At 46.7% G+C, this 16,224-nt stretch overlaps 2 non-coding genes and 2 pseudogenes across 2 annotated transcripts; all 4 read left to right on the plus strand.

Annotated features, from left to right (window-relative positions):
* The first annotated feature begins 242 nt into the window (after nucleotides 1-242).
* LOC130344526 (U2 spliceosomal RNA) lies at nucleotides 243-428 on the plus strand. Its single transcript, XR_008883439.1, has one exon. It is a non-coding gene; the product is annotated as a U2 spliceosomal RNA (small nuclear RNA).
* Nucleotides 429-2,533: 2,105 nt separating this feature from the next.
* LOC130344531 (U2 spliceosomal RNA) lies at nucleotides 2,534-2,659 on the plus strand (annotated as a pseudogene).
* Nucleotides 2,660-8,462: 5,803 nt separating this feature from the next.
* On the plus strand, nucleotides 8,463-8,653 carry LOC130344559 (U2 spliceosomal RNA). Its single transcript, XR_008883461.1, has one exon. It is a non-coding gene; the product is annotated as a U2 spliceosomal RNA (small nuclear RNA).
* Nucleotides 8,654-10,756: 2,103 nt separating this feature from the next.
* On the plus strand, nucleotides 10,757-10,882 carry LOC130344532 (U2 spliceosomal RNA; annotated as a pseudogene).
* The last annotated feature ends 5,342 nt before the right edge of the window (nucleotides 10,883-16,224 follow it).

Genomic DNA, 16,224 nt, shown 5'->3' on the forward strand with positions numbered 1-16,224 from the left:
CTGAGTGAGATGTACATCTATTACCTAAGAGACAAGAAACAGTTGGGGGCCAGCGAGGCAGCATCCATGTGGTGTCTGCCTCTATGGAACGAAATAACAGTATAATCAGTTTTTATGACATTTGTATAATGTTTTATCCTGCCATTTTTATTTTTTCTCCTTTTATTACTGGTTTTATTATTTGTATTTTAAAACTTTTGTGAACCTTTTATTATTTTGCGTTTTAAATTTTGTATGGTTTCTTATTTATTCAATAAAATTTTGTTGAAACCTTATCTGTTCTTATCAGTTTAATATCTGATACGTCCCCTATCTGGGGACCATATATTAAATGGATTTTTGAGAACGGGGGCCGATTTCGAAGCTTGCTTCCGTCGCCCTATGCATTGACCCGATATGGCAGTATCTTCGGGTACAGTGCACCACCCCCTTACAGGGTTAAAAAGAAAGATTCCTACTTTCATTGCTACCTGCTTGCTGGCTAGCCAGCTAGCCAGCCCTGTGGGCCTTGCTGCTGCTGCAGCCAAAAAACAAAAGGTGGTGCTGCTGCTGCTTCTGCTGCTTCTGCTTCTGCTTGTGTCTGGCCGCTGTTGGAGCGTCCAGGCACAGGACTTCTGCTGCTGCTGACTAAATGGCCTCCTTAATTGGATCATTTGAGTAGCCAGCACACCTGTGCAGGTAGGGCATGACATGATAGGCAGCTGCCTTGATAGCGGGTGGGTGCTGAATGTTCCTAATTGACAAAATAAGATTAATGCTTATGAAGAAATATAAAATCTCATCCCTTCCCCAATATCGCGCCACACCCCTACCCCTTAATTCCCTGGTTGAACTTGATGGACATATGTCTTTTTTCGACCGTACTAACTATGTAACTATGTAACATAACATGGGGGGGGGGGGGGGGGTCTCCTGGCTGTTCACACAGGTGTGTCATTGCTGTACATTGACCATGCATTGCTTCTGTGGTATTGCAAAGGCAAAGACAAATGCTTCCAGCCATCCATTGCACTAATGGATTGGTCATCAGCTGGCTGTCTATGTCCCGCATCAATATAGACCAAAGTACAGAGGGTTAGGCTATGCTATTGTGCACCTACCTGATGCATCAGAAGGTGCGAGGCCCTTGCTAAATTCTGTGCACAGACTTTGAGATCTATACTTTAGACTGTATCTAAACCTGCTCCAACATGGACTGACATTCTGGCCTACTTTCAGCCGATGCGACTTGTCTGTCGCTGAACAGTCGCTTTTTATGTATTCAGCACCTATGTATAATGTTGTAAAAATGCTCTAGAAGCTAAAGTCGCAGAAATGTCACACATATTTGGCCTGCAACTTTCTGTGCGACAAATTCAGACAGGAAAAATCAGTATAAATCCTTAGAAAATTATCCCCCAGTGTCTCCATCTGCTGGCGGTATTGAATAAGCATTGCTGCACTGATGGGGTATGCATTAGACGAAAAAAAAGAAGAAAAAGAAGAATAATACGCCCAGAAAAGAGGCGAAAAGGAGAAAAACGTAAAAAAACGTGAAAAAAAAGTAAGAGGAAGAGAAGGGAAAAAAAGGTGGAAATGGGTTTAAAAGTGATTTCGGCGGAGAATATATATATATATATATATATATATATATATATATATATATATATATATATATATACGCGCACACACACACATATATATAAACGTATTCTCCGTTGAGATATTGCAGCCGCTGCTGTGTCCAGGCCCAGGAGCCTTAGCACTGTGCTGTGATGTCACTCAATACCACTGACATCACTAGGTGTAAACAACATCTCTCCTTTGCTGTGTATGTGACTATGGAGCTGTTTGGTGATGTCGTCTATTATGGCCTTCATAGAAGCAACAGGAGATTGTTGCATCCATCTAGAACCCTCAGAACTACAGTGCTATGATGTCACTCACTTCCACAGGCCTTGCAGAGTGTAAACAACAACAACCCAGCTTTGTTGTGTATGTAACCATAGGGATTTGTGATGTCACCTAGAACCTTCACAGCAGCGACAGCTTTATGAGGAGCATCAGCACTGCTCTGCCTGAGCAGAACCATCACCGCCATAGGTTGTCAAATAACCCGGGTTTAACCCACACAGGTAAGTCCAATGGGGTGCAAGCATGTCCTCTATGCTTACAGCTTCCCGTGGGTGTTGGTTTGATACCGTTTGGGGACAGCCAAGGAGGCATCTGCAGGCAACAAAGGTAGGTGTGTGCTTGTGTGTGTGTTTCCTATGCAGATCCTAAGCCCAGTGTCACATGCAAGTAGGAGGAGTAAGAAGGGTTCCTGGCAAATCCGGGTTATGGATTGCATTTAAAAAGGCACCGTGGGAGTGCAATGGGCCCCTGTCTTGCTGCTTAGCAATAATGGTATGGGTTTAGGTTCTGCTGTGTGTACTGGTGGTTGACTGCCCCCCAGCCCAGAGTGTGCATGGAAAATTGTCTGGCAGCCTCCCTGACAGCAAGCAGTGATAGTGCCCATGAAGGGCACCTTGTTGGGCCCGCCCCTTTCATGGTTATCGCTTCTCGGCCTTTTGGCTAAGATCAAGTGTAGTATCTGTTCTTATCAGTTTAATATCTGATACGTAGAATGCCCTTCTGGGGGGCGTGTCCTGCAGTGCATGGCGGCGGTCGCATAAACCTTGTGCTCCGCTGCAGCCCAGGCCTAATAGCGGCTACACAGCATTGATCCTGAGCATATCGCTACGGCAATTGTGCCCACCGGTACCTGAACTATCGGGGCACCTGATGATGACCCGGAGGCGAGGGAAAAAGAGCCCACTGAAGCTCACGGCGTTCTTTCCTGCTGCAGAGGCCTCACAAGATGGCGCGGCTCAGTGCGGGTCAGCGTCTCCGGCTACTGGAAGTGCCTCACCAGCGTATTCATCCTCTCAGACGGGCTGCGCCCTGGAGGCCTCTCCTTCAACTCCTCCGATTCTCCTGACAGGCTGGTCGCCTTCGGTGCAGCAGGACCCGCAGGTACCGTTTTCCCCGATCTCCTCCAAGCCACTGGGAGCGGGGACCCTGCATACTAGAGGCCCAGGAGGCCCTGATGGGAGCTCTCCGTCGGCGCCCCTAACTGAACCTATTATGAGGGGGCTTCTCGCTGAGTTACATACCTCCATTCAGGGAGACATTAAGGCAGCCGTGTCCAATATACAGCATGAGATCTCCTCTCTTGGACACCGCACATCGCACATTGAGAACAAGATGGCGGAACTCACCTCTTCTCATAATGAAGTAGTGGACTTAGCTAATGGCCTGGAGGATGAGGTTGCCGCTCTTCAACTTAAGATAGCTGATATGGAGGACAGGTCTCGCCGAAACAATTTAAGGGTGAGAGGGGTGCCGGAGTCTGTGAAAACGGAGGACCTCAACACCTTCCTAACGGATTATTTTGCATTGTTGCTGCCTCAGGCTTCCACCCTAGATCTGCTAATGGACAGAGTCCACAGGCTCCCTAAGCCCAAAACCCTACCTGCTGCTACACCAAGGGATGTGATTCTGCGCCTTCACTTTTACCATATTAAGGAGCAATTGATGTTGGTGGCGCGCTCCTCACCCTCCCTACCAGATGGGTATTCGGGACTCCAACTTTTCACGGATCTCTCTGCTGCCACTCTAGCCAGGAGACGTGAGTTCAGTACAGGGACTAAAGCTCTCAGAGAAAAAGGGATCCCTTATAAATGGGGATTCCCTGTGAAATTGATTATCACCAATAAGGGGTCCAAACATGTGGTCTCTTCCCCGGAGACCCTTTTGCAACTGTGTGCGGAATGGAACTTGCCTGTTGATCTGACTGCTCAGAGGTCCCTGGACATACCACATGCTGCAAAGATAGCTGAGGAATGGAAGGTTGTCTCCCACCGCAAGAAAAAAATCAAGACATGAACTGTTCCTCTGCCTTTAGACAGGCCTGTCCGACTTGTCTCACTGGCTTGCGACTGGGGTATCCTTCCCCATCTTTTGGGTTACTTATCCTCTTAGTGCTCTGGATACTTTTCCTGAATGTTTAAACATTCGGCCTAACTGCAGTCGAATGTACTTACCTACCCCCATTAAGACCTACCACATGGTCTTTACTACTGCTTGCTCAATTTATTTGTTCTTTGTTGTTCGTTCTGTTTACTTGTTTTCTGTCCCGTTGGTCCTCCATCACTCACTTTCTCTGATAATGGATATGAGAGGCTCCTCTTGCGAGCTGCTAAGTGTAGATGTATCCTCTTCGACGGGAGTACCTGCTCCTTTTCAGTTTACTGTGCTAATGGTTCTGCTTTGCGTTGATGTATACTTTAACTATGGTTATTAAGGTTGTGTCTATGAATGTGCGGGGTCTTAACTCACCGTATAAAAGGTCTCTGGTGTGGAAGGAGGCTAGACGCCTAGCGGCCGATGTCCTCTGTATACAAGAATCCCATTTATTAGCCCTAGATGCCCATAGACTCCAAAATAAGAGATATCCACATATCTATCAAGCGCATGCTGTTCACAAAAAAGGAGGAGTGGCGATTGCATTTAAGAACACCCTGACGGTTACTGTCCAGCACTCTGTGATAGATGATAGAGGTCGTTTTATAATTATTGTGTGCTTACTAAACAATGTTCAATATACCTTAGGCTCCTTATATGCGCCTAATGCGAAACAGTGTACCTTCCTCAGGGCATTCTTGCGTAAATTGGAGTCCTTGAGAAAGGGACACTGCCTACTGCTAGGAGATTTTAATATGACCATGTGGCCTAGTGTAGATTCTACTTCGCCCAGTTTGAAAAAAGAACCCACAGGTTTCTTCACTAGTGTGTCCCAAAATGACCTATATGATGTTTGGCGTATATCCCACCCCACGGAAAGGGACTTCACCTTCTTTTCTCATGTGCATAAGATATACACCAGAATAGATTACGCCCTTACCTCCCACTCTCTCCTATCATTGGTTTCAGAGGCCCGAATTATGCCCATAGAATGGTCGGACCATTCCCCCATAAGCGTAACCATTAAAGAATCGCATAGCACCCGCCCGACCTATATTTGGAGACTTAACCCACTAATACTCCATAATCCTGAATACTCTGAAGCGACCAAGTTGGCGGTTGATGCCTACTTCCGCATTAATGATACTGGTGATGTCACAGACCCCATGCTTTGGTGTGCGTTTAAGGCTACAATTAGGGGTCACTTTATTAGTCAAACAGCCTATGACAGGAAGCTCCGCCAGACCAAAACTCTAGAACTCCAACAGCGCCTTGCGGAATTACATAGGCGCAATAAGACCTCGTGCTCTCCATCACTAATAGGAGAAATTTCTCAGGTTAGTGCTACCCTACACTCCCTCTCTTTACACAGCTATGAGATGGCACTGAGAAGGCTCAAAATAACATGGTATTGGCAGGGTAATAGATCTGGCTCTATACTGGCTAAACAACTTAAAAAACGTCAGGATAAGGAGAGAATCCCCTTCCTTACTAAATCTGATGGTTCTATAGTTACTGACCCTCAAAGTATAGCCAATTGTTTTGCAGATTTTTATGGTAAATTGTACAATCTTCAACATGACATTGCTACTCCACAGCCTGATGAAGCAGTTATCTCTTCTTTTCTGTCCTCTATGTCCCTCCCCTCTCTGTCCGCGGACCAAGCATCTGATCTTTGCTCTCCCTTCTCCACAGAAGAAATTCTTGAATGTGTGCGTTCCCTCAAGCCCTCGAAGTCACCTGGCCCTGATGGTATTACAAATGAATTTTATAAGCGATTTGGCCCTTCCGTAGCTCCCTTTTTGACCAGAGCCTTTAACCGTATTAAGGAGAACGGTGTGCCCCCTAAGGAGATGTTGGATGCTCTGGTCATTACCATACCTAAACCTGGTAAGCCACTGGACTCTACCCTAAATTACAGACCAATCTCTCTCCTAAATAGTGATATTAAATTGTATGCCCTGGCTCTTGCTGCCAGGTTGAATAGGGTTTTGCCGGACCTAATTCACAGGGACCAGGTTGGCTTCGTCAAGGGTCGTCAAACGGTGGATGGTACGAGACGCTTTCTCGACATCATCACAAAAGCGCATTCCGATCGGACGCCTTCTCTCTTGCTATCCCTTGATGCGGAGAAGGCGTTCGATCGAGTGCACTGGGGATATTTGCGAAGTGTGCTGCGTAAGTTTGGTTTTCCCCACTCTTTGGAATCCGCCATTATGGCACTATATACGCTCCCATCTGCTAGAATTTACACGATGGGTACCCTTTCTAATAGTTTCTCACTTAGCAATGGGACTAGACAGGGGTGCCCACTGTCCCCCCTTATATTTACCTTAGTTATGGAGCCGCTTGCTCAATCCATCAGGGACTCCCCAGACATTGCGGGCATTCAAATAGGTAAAGTAGACCACAGGATTGGCTTGTTTGCCGACGATGTTATCATTAGTCTCTCCAACCCCCTGAGTTCTTTAGGCCCAGTTATGGACATTATTGATGCCTTTAGTCGAGTTAGCTTTTATAAGATTAACCCCACAAAGTCGTGTATCTTACCATTGCAGATACCCACTGAGCAACAGCGAGTACTACAAGCTAAATATCCCTTTCAATGGGTCACTGACCAGATTCCTTACCTAGGCATAGTCCTTACTGCGTTGCCTGATAAGACAATTGCTTCTAATTTTGCTGTTATGCGGTCCCTGCTTACCAAAGAAATTGATCACTTCTCCAGGCTTCCTGTCTCATGGGCGGGACGTGTTGCCACTGCTAAGATGATGCTGCTCCCTAAAATTTTATATTTTTTTAGATGCCTGCCGATGATAGTGCCCGCCTCCTTCCTCTCACAACTACAGAGAATGCTCTTACGATTTATTTGGGATGGTAAGCATCCTAGGGTTGGTGCGAATATATTGTATCGCCCTGTGCATGAGGGGGGTATGGGGGTGCCGAACCTTAAAATGTACTATCACGCTGTTCTACTCGATCAGCTTAAAAAATGGTGGTGGCAGGACGCTCCCCCCCTGTGGGTAGATATTGAAGCTGCTGTCCTCAATGTTTCTAATTTTAATAACTTTCTCTGGGCATTGCGCTTTAACCCTACCTTTGCTCCCTCTTCTCCTTTCTCTACTATTGCGGCTGCTATCAGGTTGTGGAGTAAGGTGGCGCGAATTAAAAGTCTTTGTCCACCTAGAGTGAAGGATATCCCTTTAGCTGCTATAGGAGACTATATTCTAGATATAGATTTTAAGCCCTGCATAGATGCGGGCATCCTCACTGTGGCATTGATTAGCGATGCTAATGGGTTGATGCCTTTCACTGATATTGTACGCATGTTCTCTATATCACAGAAAGACTTTTACAAATATTTGAGGCTTAGACATTTTTTGAGGTCTCTCCCTTGGGATAGCTCTCGGCCTCGCACTGCGTATGAACATCATTTCCTGTGCAGGGACTCCTTTACTAGGGGTATCTCCCTTGCTTATGTAGCTTTGACTGAGGAGGAGGGGGAAATGGACAGTACGTTTAAGTCCAGATGGGAGGAGGACCTGGCGCGCAGATTCACGGCTGAGCAGTGGAGCTGTGTCTTTGACATGCACAAAAAATATTCTAAATGTGTTAATCATTTCGAAGCTTCTAGGAAGCTCCTATACCGATGGTACTACACGCCGGTTCGTCTGGCTAAAATATACCCTACCACCTCCCCAGTGTGTTGGAGATGTAACCGGGAAAGTGGTACCTTGCTACACGTGTGGTGGACTTGCCCGTTAATTGCACCTCTTTGGACCGAAATTAAGAAGTTATTGGACAACCTAGTGGACTGCCCCTTCTCATGGGGCCCAGAGAGTGCACTACTATTCCTGTCCCTAGAACAAGTTCCCCCGCATTATATGACCATTTTATATCATATTCTGATAGTTGTGAGGGCTCACATTGCTCGGAGGTGGAAGTCGACTGAGGTGCCGGGTCTTCCTGCCATTCTGGCGGAGGTGCATAGTAACCTCGTGTTGGAGGGATTGATAGCGAAGAGGTGTGGGGCTTCTAATAGCCGTATAGCTACTCTGTCCCAGTGGACGGACAGTTGTTCGACCTCAATTAGGGTCGTAGATTAGCTAATCGTATATGCACGATGTATCTCACTCTGATATGTGTATTATGATATGTGTATTATGATTATGATTGTATTGGTGGTCTCTCATTCCTTGTTTTATACATTATATATTGAGGACCTTACTGTTGTTCTTGTTATATGAAAATTTATAAATAAAGTTTTAAAAAAAAAAAAAAGGCCCCGTGGGAGTGCAATGGGCCCCTGTCTTGCTGCTTAGCAATAATGGTATGGGTTTAGGTTCTGCTGTGTGTACTGGTGGTTGACTGCCCCCCAGCCCAGAGTGTGCATGGAAAATTGTCTGGCAGCCTCCCTGACAGCAAGCAGTGATAGTGCCCATGAAGGGCACCTTGTTGGGCCCGCCCCTTTCACGGTTATCGCTTCTCGGCCTTTTGGCTAAGATCAAGTGTAGTATCTGTTCTTATCAGTTTAATATCTGATACGTCCCCTATCTGGGGACCATATATTAAATGGATTTTTGAGAACGGGGGCCGATTTCGAAGCTTGCTTCCGTCGCCCTATGCATTGACCCGATATGGCAGTATCTTCGGGTACAGTGCACCACCCCCTTACAGGGTTAAAAAGAAAGATTCCTACTTTCATTGCTACCTGCTTGCTGGCTAGCCAGCTAGCCAGCCCTGTGGGCCTTGCTGCTGCTGCAGCCAAAAAACAAAAGGTGGTGCTGCTGCTGCTTCTGCTGCTTCTGCTTCTGCTTGTGTCTGGCCGCTGTTGGAGCGTCCAGGCACAGGACTTCTGCTGCTGCTGACTAAATGGCCTCCTTAATTGGATCATTTGAGTAGCCAGCACACCTGTGCAGGTAGGGCATGACATGATAGGCAGCTGCCTTGATAGCGGGGTGGGTGCTGAATGTTCCTAATTGACAAAATAAGATTAATGCTTATGAAGAAATATAAAATCTCATCCCTTCCCCAATATCGCGCCACACCCCTACCCCTTAATTCCCTGGTTGAACTTGATGGACATATGTCTTTTTTCGACCGTACTAACTATGTAACTATGTAACATAACATGGGGGGGGGGGGGGGGGGGGGTCTCCTGGCTGTTCACACAGGTGTGTCATTGCTGTACATTGACCATGCATTGCTTCTGTGGTATTGCAAAGGCAAAGACAAATGCTTCCAGCCATCCATTGCACTAATGGATTGGTCATCAGCTGGCTGTCTATGTCCCGCATCAATATAGACCAAAGTACAGAGGGTTAGGCTATGCTATTGTGCACCTACCTGATGCATCAGAAGGTGCGAGGCCCTTGCTAAATTCTGTGCACAGACTTTGAGATCTATACTTTAGACTGTATCTAAACCTGCTCCAACATGGACTGACATTCTGGCCTACTTTCAGCCGATGCGACTTGTCTGTCGCTGAACAGTCGCTTTTTATGTATTCAGCACCTATGTATAATGTTGTAAAAATGCTCTAGAAGCTAAAGTCGCAGAAATGTCACACATATTTGGCCTGCAACTTTCTGTGCGACAAATTCAGACAGGAAAAATCAGTATAAATCCTTAGAAAATTATCCCCCAGTGTCTCCATCTGCTGGCGGTATTGAATAAGCATTGCTGCACTGATGGGGTATGCATTAGACGAAAAAAAAGAAGAAAAAGAAGAATAATACGCCCAGAAAAGAGGCGAAAAGGAGAAAAACGTAAAAAAACGTGAAAAAAAAGTAAGAGGAAGAGAAGGGAAAAAAAGGTGGAAATGGGTTTAAAAGTGATTTCGGCGGAGAAATATATATATATATATATATATATATATATATATATATATATATATATACGCGCACACACACACATATATATAAACGTATTCTCCGTTGAGATATTGCAGCCGCTGCTGTGTCCAGGCCCAGGAGCCTTAGCACTGTGCTGTGATGTCACTCAATACCACTGACATCACTAGGTGTAAACAACATCTCTCCTTTGCTGTGTATGTGACTATGGAGCTGTTTGGTGATGTCGTCTATTATGGCCTTCATAGAAGCAACAGGAGATTGTTGCATCCATCTAGAACCCTCAGAACTACAGTGCTATGATGTCACTCACTTCCACAGGCCTTGCAGAGTGTAAACAACAACAACCCAGCTTTGTTGTGTATGTAACCATAGGGATTTGTGATGTCACCTAGAACCTTCACAGCAGCGACAGCTTTATGAGGAGCATCAGCACTGCTCTGCCTGAGCAGAACCATCACCGCCATAGGTTGTCAAATAACCCGGGTTTAACCCACACAGGTAAGTCCAATGGGGTGCAGGCATGTCCTCTATGCTTACAGCTTCCCGTGGGTGTTGGTTTGATACCGTTTGGGGACAGCCAAGGAGGCATCTGCAGGCAACAAAGGTAGGTGTGTGCTTGTGTGTGTGTTTCCTATGCAGATCCTAAGCCCAGTGTCACATGCAAGTAGGAGGAGTAAGAAGGGTTCCTGGCAAATCCGGGTTATGGATTGCATTTAAAAAGGCACCGTGGGAGTGCAATGGGCCCCTGTCTTGCTGCTTAGCAATAATGGTATGGGTTTAGGTTCTGCTGTGTGTACTGGTGGTTGACTGCCCCCCAGCCCAGAGTGTGCATGGAAAATTGTCTGGCAGCCTCCCTGACAGCAAGCAGTGATAGTGCCCATGAAGGGCACCTTGTTGGGCCCGCCCCTTTCATGGTTATCGCTTCTCGGCCTTTTGGCTAAGATCAAGTGTAGTATCTGTTCTTATCAGTTTAATATCTGATACGTAGAATGCCCTTCTGGGGGGCGTGTCCTGCAGTGCATGGCGGCGGTCGCATAAACCTTGTGCTCCGCTGCAGCCCAGGCCTAATAGCGGCTACACAGCATTGATCCTGAGCATATCGCTACGGCAATTGTGCCCACCGGTACCTGAACTATCGGGGCACCTGATGATGACCCGGAGGCGAGGGAAAAAGAGCCCACTGAAGCTCACGGCGTTCTTTCCTGCTGCAGAGGCCTCACAAGATGGCGCGGCTCAGTGCGGGTCAGCGTCTCCGGCTACTGGAAGTGCCTCACCAGCGTCTTCATCCTCTCAGACGGGCTGCGCCCTGGAGGCTTCTCCTTCAACTCCTCCGATTCTCCTGACAGGCTGGTCGCCTTCGGTGCAGCAGGACCCGCAGGTACCGTTTTCCCCGATCTCCTCCAAGCCACTGGGAGCGGGGACCCTGCATACTAGAGGCCCAGGAGGCCCTGATGGGAGCTCTCCGTCGGCGCCCCTAACTGAACCTATTATGAGGGGGCTTCTCGCTGAGTTACATACCTCCATTCAGGGAGACATTAAGGCAGCCGTGTCCAATATACAGCATGAGATCTCCTCTCTTGGACACCGCACATCGCACATTGAGAACAAGATGGCGGAACTCACCTCTTCTCATAATGAAGTAGTGGACTTAGCTAATGGCCTGGAGGATGAGGTTGCCGCTCTTCAACTTAAGATAGCTGATATGGAGGACAGGTCTCGCCGAAACAATTTAAGGGTGAGAGGGGTGCCGGAGTCTGTGAAAACGGAGGACCTCAACACCTTCCTAACGGATTATTTTGCATTGTTGCTGCCTCAGGCTTCCACCCTAGATCTGCTAATGGACAGAGTCCACAGGCTCCCTAAGCCCAAAACCCTACCTGCTGCTACACCAAGGGATGTGATTCTGCGCCTTCACTTTTACCATATTAAGGAGCAATTGATGTTGGTGGCGCGCTCCTCACCCTCCCTACCAGATGGGTATTCGGGACTCCAACTTTTCACGGATCTCTCTGCTGCCACTCTAGCCAGGAGACGTGAGTTCAGTACAGGGACTAAAGCTCTCAGAGAAAAAGGGATCCCTTATAAATGGGGATTCCCTGTGAAATTGATTATCACCAATAAGGGGTCCAAACATGTGGTCTCTTCCCCGGAGACCCTTTTGCAACTGTGTGCGGAATGGAACTTGCCTGTTGAGACTGCTCAGAGGTCCCTGGACATACCACATGCTGCAAAGATAGCTGAGGAATGGAAGGTTGTCTCCCACCGCAAGAAAAAAATCAAGACATGAACTGTTCCTCTGCCTTTAGACAGGCCTGTCCGACTTGTCTCACTGGCTTGCGACTGGGGTATCCTTCCCCATCTTTTGGGTTACTTATCCTCTTAGTGCTCTGGATACTTTTCCTGAATGTTTAAACATTCGGCCTAACTGCAGTCGAATGTACTTACCTACCCCCATTAAGACCTACCACATGGTCTTTACTACTGCTTGCTCAATTTATTTGTTCTTTGTTGTTCGTTCTGTTTACTTGTTTTCTGTCCCGTTGGTCCTCCATCACTCACTTTCTCTGATAATGGATATGAGAGGCTCCTCTTGCGAGCTGCTAAGTGTAGATGTATCCTCTTCGACGGGAGTACCTGCTCCTTTTCAGTTTACTGTGCTAATGGTTCTGCTTTGCGTTGATGTATACTTTAACTATGGTTATTAAGGTTGTGTCTATGAATGTGCGGGGTCTTAACTCACCGTATAAAAGGTCTCTGGTGTGGAAGGAGGCTAGACGCCTAGCGGCCGATGTCCTCTGTATACAAGAATCCCATTTATTAGCCCTAGATGCCCATAGACTCCAAAATAAGAGATATCCACATATCTATCAAGCGCATGCTGTTCACAAAAAAGGAGGAGTGGCGATTGCATTTAAGAACACCCTGACGGTTACTGTCCAGCACTCTGTGATAGATGATAGAGGTCGTTTTATAATTATTGTGTGCTTACTAAACAATGTTCAATATACCTTAGGCTCCTTATATGCGCCTAATGCGAAACAGTGTACCTTCCTCAGGGCATTCTTGCGTAAATTGGAGTCCTTGAGAAAGGGACACTGCCTACTGCTAGGAGATTTTAATATGACCATGTGGCCTAGTGTAGATTCTACTTCGCCCAGTTTGAAAAAAGAACCCACAGGTTTCTTCACTAGTGTGTCCCAAAATGACCTATATGATGTTTGGCGTATATCCCACCCCACGGAAAGGGACTTCACCTTCTTTTCTCATGTGCATAAGATATACACCAGAATAGATTACGCCCTTACCTCCCACTCTCTCCTATCATTGGTTTCAGAGGCCCGAATTATGCCCATAGAATGGTCGGACCATTCCCCCATAAGCGTAACCATTAAAGAATCGCATAGCACCCGCCCGACCTATATTTGGAGACTTAACCCACTAATACTCCATAATCCTGAATACTCTGAAGCGACCAAGTTGGCGGTTGATGCCTACTTCCGCATTAATGATACTGGTGATGTCACAGACCCCATGCTTTGGTGTGCGTTTAAGGCTACAATTAGGGGTCACTTTATTAGTCAAACAGCCTATGACAGGAAGCTCCGCCAGACCAAAACTCTAGAACTCCAACAGCGCCTTGCGGAATTACATAGGCGCAATAAGACCTCGTGCTCTCCATCACTAATAGGAGAAATTTCTCAGGTTAGTGCTACCCTACACTCCCTCTCTTTACACAGCTATGAGATGGCACTGAGAAGGCTCAAAATGACATGGTATTGGCAGGGTAATAGATCTGGCTCTATACTGGCTAAACAACTTAAAAAACGTCAGGATAAGGAGAGAATCCCCTTCCTTACTAAATCTGATGGTTCTATAGTTACTGACCCTCAAAGTATAGCCAATTGTTTTGCAGATTTTTATGGTAAATTGTACAATCTTCAACATGACATTGCTACTCCACAGCCTGATGAAGCAGTTATCTCTTCTTTTCTGTCCTCTATGTCCCTCCCCTCTCTGTCCGCGGACCAAGCATCTGATCTTTGCTCTCCCTTCTCCACAGAAGAAATTCTTGAATGTGTGCGTTCCCTCAAGCCCTCGAAGTCACCTGGCCCTGATGGTATTACAAATGAATTTTATAAGCGATTTGGCCCTTCCGTAGCTCCCTTTTTGACCAGAGCCTTTAACCGTATTAAGGAGAACGGTGTGCCCCCTAAGGAGATGTTGGATGCTCTGGTCATTACCATACCTAAACCTGGTAAGCCACTGGACTCTACCCTAAATTACAGACCAATCTCTCTCCTAAATAGTGATATTAAATTGTATGCCCTGGCTCTTGCTGCCAGGTTGAATAGGGTTTTGCCGGACCTAATTCACAGGGACCAGGTTGGCTTCGTCAAGGGTCGTCAAACGGTGGATGGTACGAGACGCTTTCTCGACATCATCACAAAAGCGCATTCCGATCGGACGCCTTCTCTCTTGCTATCCCTTGATGCGGAGAAGGCGTTCGATCGAGTGCACTGGGGATATTTGCGAAGTGTGCTGCGTAAGTTTGGTTTTCCCCACTCTTTGGAATCCGCCATTATGGCACTATATACGCTCCCATCTGCTAGAATTTACACGATGGGTACCCTTTCTAATAGTTTCTCACTTAGCAATGGGACTAGACAGGGGTGCCCACTGTCCCCCCTTATATTTACCTTAGTTATGGAGCCGCTTGCTCAATCCATCAGGGACTCCCCAGACATTGCGGGCATTCAAATAGGTAAAGTAGACCACAGGATTGGCTTGTTTGCCGACGATGTTATCATTAGTCTCTCCAACCCCCTGAGTTCTTTAGGCCCAGTTATGGACATTATTGATGCCTTTAGTCGAGTTAGCTTTTATAAGATTAACCCCACAAAGTCGTGTATCTTACCATTGCAGATACCCACTGAGCAACAGCGAGTACTACAAGCTAAATATCCCTTTCAATGGGTCACTGACCAGATTCCTTACCTAGGCATAGTCCTTACTGCGTTGCCTGATAAGACAATTGCTTCTAATTTTGCTGTTATGCGGTCCCTGCTTACCAAAGAAATTGATCACTTCTCCAGGCTTCCTGTCTCATGGGCGGGACGTGTTGCCACTGCTAAGATGATGCTGCTCCCTAAAATTTTATATTTTTTTAGATGCCTGCCGATGATAGTGCCCGCCTCCTTCCTCTCACAACTACAGAGAATGCTCTTACGATTTATTTGGGATGGTAAGCATCCTAGGGTTGGTGCGAATATATTGTATCGCCCTGTGCATGAGGGGGGTATGGGGGTGCCGAACCTTAAAATGTACTATCACGCTGTTCTACTCGATCAGCTTAAAAAATGGTGGTGGCAGGACGCTCCCCCCCTGTGGGTAGATATTGAAGCTGCTGTCCTCAATGTTTCTAATTTTAATAACTTTCTCTGGGCATTGCGCTTTAACCCTACCTTTGCTCCCTCTTCTCCTTTCTCTACTATTGCGGCTGCTATCAGGTTGTGGAGTAAGGTGGCGCGAATTAAAAGTCTTTGTCCACCTAGAGTGAAGGATATCCCTTTAGCTGCTATAGGAGACTATATTCTAGATATAGATTTTAAGCCCTGCATAGATGCGGGCATCCTCACTGTGGCATTGATTAGCGATGCTAATGGGTTGATGCCTTTCACTGATATTGTACGCATGTTCTCTATATCACAGAAAGACTTTTACAAATATTTGAGGCTTAGACATTTTTTGAGGTCTCTCCCTTGGGATAGCTCTCGGCCTCGCACTGCGTATGAACATCATTTCCTGTGCAGGGACTCCTTTACTAGGGGTATCTCCCTTGCTTATGTAGCTTTGACTGAGGAGGAGGGGGAAATGGACAGTACGTTTAAGTCCAGATGGGAGGAGGACCTGGCGCGCAGATTCACGGCTGAGCAGTGGAGCTGTGTCTTTGACATGCACAAAAAATATTCTAAATGTGTTAATCATTTCGAAGCTTCTAGGAAGCTCCTATACCGATGGTACTACACGCCGGTTCGTCTGGCTAAAATATACCCTACCACCTCCCCAGTGTGTTGGAGATGTAACCGGGAAAGTGGTACCTTGCTACACGTGTGGTGGACTTGCCCGTTAATTGCACCTCTTTGGACCGAAATTAAGAAGTTATTGGACAACCTAGTGGACTGCCCCTTCTCATGGGGCCCAGAGAGTGCACTACTATTCCTGTCCCTAGAACAAGTTCCCCCGCATTATATGACCATTTTATATCATATTCTGATAGTTGTGAGGGCTCACATTGCTCGGAGGTGGAAGTCGACTGAGGTGCCGGGTCTTCCTGCCATTCTGGCGGAGGTGCATAGTAACCTCGTGTTGGAGGGATTGATAGCGA

This window comes from Hyla sarda, unplaced genomic scaffold, assembly GCF_029499605.1.
Source record: "Hyla sarda isolate aHylSar1 unplaced genomic scaffold, aHylSar1.hap1 scaffold_722, whole genome shotgun sequence".
NCBI lineage: Eukaryota > Metazoa > Chordata > Amphibia > Anura > Hylidae > Hyla > Hyla sarda.